At 45.1% G+C, this 4487-nt stretch overlaps 1 non-coding gene across 1 annotated transcript; it reads right to left on the bottom strand.

Moving 5' to 3' along the window:
• Positions 1 to 1961: 1961 nt before the first annotated feature.
• Positions 1962 to 2099, bottom strand: LOC119927548. The gene has a single exon (XR_005450542.1). It is a non-coding gene; the product is annotated as a small nucleolar RNA SNORA7 (small nucleolar RNA).
• Between the last annotated feature and the right edge of the window lie 2388 nt (positions 2100 to 4487).

Here is a 4487-nt window from a genome sequence, read left to right as displayed (position 1 = left end):
ATCCCCATTTTATGCATGAGGAAACTAAGGCATGAGAATCAGGGACAGGGCCACACAGCAAAGAAATATAGAAGAGTTGAGACCAAAACCTCAGTCTCCTGACACCCAGATATAATGATAATAATGTTAATAATTATGGTCTTTGTTAAGAGCTTACTATGTGCCAAGCACTGTACTAAGCACTGGGGTAGATTAAAGATAATTTGGATGGACACTGTCCCTGTACCACATGAACCTCACAGTCTACATGGAAGGGAGAACAGGTATTGAATCCCCATTTTACAGATGAGGAAACTGAGGCACAAAGAAGGTAAGTGAATTTCCCAAGATCACACTGCAGGCAAGTGGCAGAGCTGGGATTAGAACCCACATCCAATGACTCCCAAGCCCATACTCCTTCCAATGGCTTATGCTGAAAATTATCTGCATCTGTGGTATGTAAAATAACTTCAGACCAAACTTGTAAATGTTTATGTGGTTGGGTAAACAGCTCACAGCAAGAAAGAATTGGGTCAGACATATAGATTAGCTTCTTGACAGTAAAGATGACAAACAGTCGAACAAAAACTTGAAAATCTCAATCAATAGAGACCTTTAAAAATAATAATAATAATAACTGTTCTATTTGTTAAGCACTTACTGTGTGCCAGGCACTGTACTAAGCAGTGGAGTGGTTAAAAGCAAATTGCGTTGGACATAGTCCCTATTCCACGTGGGGCTCACAGTCTCAATCCCCATTTTACAGATGAGGGAACTGAGGCACAGAGAAGTGAAGTGACTTGCCCAAGATCACCCAGCACACAAGTGGCAGAACTGGGATTAGAAAGGATAAGCAATGGAGAAGCAGTGTGGCTTATTGGATAGAGCACAAGCCTAGGAGTCAGAAGGACCTGGACTCTAATCCCAGCTCTGCCACATAATAAATAAATAAATAAATAATGATGGCATTTGTTAAGCATTTACTATGTGCGAAGCACTGTTCTAAACTCTGGGGGGGGGGATACAAGGTGATAGGTTGTCCCCTGTGGGGCTCACCATCTTCATCCCCATTTTACAGATGAGGGAACTGAGGCCCAGAGAAGTGAAGTAACTTACCCAAAGTCACCCAGTTGCAGGGATTAGAACCCATGACCTTTGGCTCTCAAGCCCATACTCTTTCGGCTGAGCCACGCTGCTTCACACACGTCTGCTGTGTGACCATGATCAAGCCATTTAACTCCTATGGGCCTCAGTTACCTCATCTGTAAAATGGGGATTCCATGTCTGTTCTCTCTCCCAATAATATTTATTGGGGGCCTAATGCATTCAGAACTTGACAGCCTGGGCCTACAACCAGGCCCTTAGCAGCATGGCGTAGTGAATAAAAGCACAGGCTTGGGAGTTATAAGGACTTGGGTTCTAATCCCACCTCTGCTACTTGTCCACTGTGTGACCGTGGGCAAGTCACTTCACTTCTCTGTGCCTCAGTTACCTCATCTGTAAAACGGGGAATCAGACTGTGAGCCCCAGGTGGGACAGGTACTGTGTCCAACCTGATTGACTGACATCCACCCCAGTACTTAGAACAGTGCTTGGCACATAGTAAGCACTTAACAAGCAACATTATTATCATTATTATGATGATGATTAGCTTTGTGTTTTGGATGGTTTAGAGTTAGATTTGGCTGGAGGCAGGGGGCTGGATCAGACTCATCTTGGGATCTCTTCTGCTTTTATGAGTGTGTGATTCTTGTCTTTTCTTATGCTGTTGAATCATCTCCAATCCATAGTGACTCCATGGACACATCTCTCTCGGAATGCCTCACTCTCCACCTGCAATCATTCTGGAAGTGTATCCAGAGAGTTTTCTTGGTAAAAAAAAAAAAAAATGGACGTAGTTTACCATTGCCTTCTTCCGCACGGTAAACTTTAGTCTCCGCTCTCTCTCCCAGGCCACAACTGCCCAGCACAGGTGAATTTTGCCTTGCAGCAAATTGCCTTCCACTCACTAGCCACTGGCCAAACTAGGAATGGAATGGGTAGGCCTCTGATCGACTCTCCCTCCCATAGCAGAGACTGGTAGAGTACTGGAAACTCTCCAGCTGTGATCTTGAGAGAGGTCTATGATTCTACTAAATGAAATTGCCTTCTGCTACCTAAAAGAGCTGTGTGCATAGGGTACATAAAACATCCACGGAATAAATGTCCAGTTTATAGGGTCAAAGACTCCCGAGTCCAGAAGGAACCTTGAGAAAGTTTTAGACCACCCACAGTCATTAGGAAGGATCATCGTGATACCACTCCTGTCAAAGTAGAATGCAGAATTTCTCAAAAGGCAAAGGTCTTGGGCTGCTGAAGGAACGTTGGAACTTCAAGGATTATTTATTCTCTTCAAAGGAGCAGGACCTGCTGTTCTCAACCTCCCCTGAACTTCCTACAGTGTTCTGTGGAAAGCAACTGGACTTCAAACCCTTTAAGATGTCTAGAATGATCATTATTAGCCATAGAACCGCAGTGATGATCCATACAATATTCAGTGATGAAGTTACAATGAGAAGGGGCCTGAAAAACATTCCTAAATATTCTGAACGGAGATACAAAAGTTTGATTTACCGTACGTGCAGAAAAGGAGAATAAAGGTAAACCAGAGCCAAATTAAAACACTATCCAAAACACACAAACTTCTATAAACATTCAAACTGATACCTTTCACAAAGTTTGTTAAATAAACAGAAGTTCTTATAGGGTCTACTCACACACAACACACGGCAGGATCTTCCACAAAGTTATCAGTACACTTCCACAATAAAGAGGGCAGAGAAAAATCAGAGACTGAGACCGTTCCCTCGTTTCAGTTTTAGGGGTTCCACCCAGCTTGTTTGACTCTGATTCCAGAATGATTCAGGGAAATGAGGGCCTTTGCCTTCTGGGAAATTAATTCAGTCAATCAGGAGGCAGCTCTGCCATGAGTGCCGTGGACGAATGCAATCATCATCATCATCAATCGTATTTATTGAGCGCTTACTATGTGCAGAGCACTGTACTAAGCGCTTGGGAAGTACAAATTGGCAACATATAGTGACAGTCCCTACCCAACAGTGGGCTCACAGTCTAAAAGGGGGATTGCAATCGGCAATACAATTCCACCAACATGGGGCTCTGGAGGAAGTGCCACCAGGTAGGGTTCGACCCGGAGATGACGGCCCTCATCGAGAAAGGAGAAATCGAGCGATGCTCTTACATCAAGTACCACTACTCCTCAGCGACCATTTCTAAGAACCTCACCTACAACATCGCCAAGACCATCCGCCAGGACGAGTGGCATGCCTAGCACCACACTGCTTCACTGTTTCCATCAGCTCCAAACATAGAAATGAAATCTGTTGAGCCTCATGAATGTCATGACACCACGGATGAGAAACTTTCAGAAAGAAGAGGATGGAGTGAGAGTGGGCCCAGCCCGCACCCTCCGCTCCTCTGCCGCTAATCTCCTCACCGTGCCTCGTTCTCGCCTGTCCCGCCGTCGACCTCCGGCCCACGTCATCCCCCGGGCCTGGAATGCCCTCCCTCTGCCCATCCGCCAAGCTAGCTCTCTTCCTCCCTTCAAGGCCCTACTGAGAGCTCACCTCCTCCAGGAGGCCTTCCCAGACTGGGTCCCCTCCTTCCTCTCCCCCTCCTCCCCCTCTCCATCCCTCCCACCTTACCTCCTTCCCCTCCCCACAGCACCTGTATATATGTATATATGTTTGTATGTATTTATTACTCTATTTATTTTATTTGTACATATTTATTCTATTTATTTTATTTCGTTAATATGTTTTGTCCTCGGTCTCCCCCTTCTAGACTGTGAGCCCACTGTTGGGTAAGGACCGTCTCTATATGTTGCCAACTTGCACTTCCCAAGCGCTTAGGACAGTGCTCTGCACACATTAAGCACTCAATAAATACGTTTGAATGAATGAATGAATGGTATTTATTGAGTACTCACTGTGTGCAGAACCCTGTACTAAGCTCTTGGGAGAAGCAGCATGGCTCAGTGGAAAGAGCATGGGCTTTGGAGTCAGAGGTCATGGGTTCAAATCCCGGCTCTGCCAACTTTGGGCAAGTCACAACTTCTCTGTGCCTCAGTTACCTCATCTGTAAAATGGGGATTAAAACTGTGAGCCCCATAGGTGACAACCTAATCAAATTGTAACCTCCCCAGCGCTTAGAACAGTGCTTTGCACATAGTAAGTGCCTAACAAATACCATCGTTATTATTATTATTATTACAATATAACAATATAGCAGAGTTGGTAGACCCATTCCCTGCCCACAACGAACTTACATGACGATTCCTACTTCCCCCTCAGTCCCTTGACCTTAGAGCCCTCTCCAATGGAAGTCTGAAGTCATTCATTCATTCAATCCTATTTACTGAGTGCTTATTGTGTGCAAAACACTGTTCTAAGCACCTGGGAGAGCACGGTATAACAATAAGTGACACATTCCCTGCCCACACCGATCTT

This window comes from Tachyglossus aculeatus, chromosome 4 (assembly GCF_015852505.1).
Source record: "Tachyglossus aculeatus isolate mTacAcu1 chromosome 4, mTacAcu1.pri, whole genome shotgun sequence".
Classification (NCBI taxonomy): domain Eukaryota; kingdom Metazoa; phylum Chordata; class Mammalia; order Monotremata; family Tachyglossidae; genus Tachyglossus; species Tachyglossus aculeatus.
Note: the sequence above shows the minus strand (reverse complement) of the source record. Positions and strands in the feature narration are given on the sequence as shown.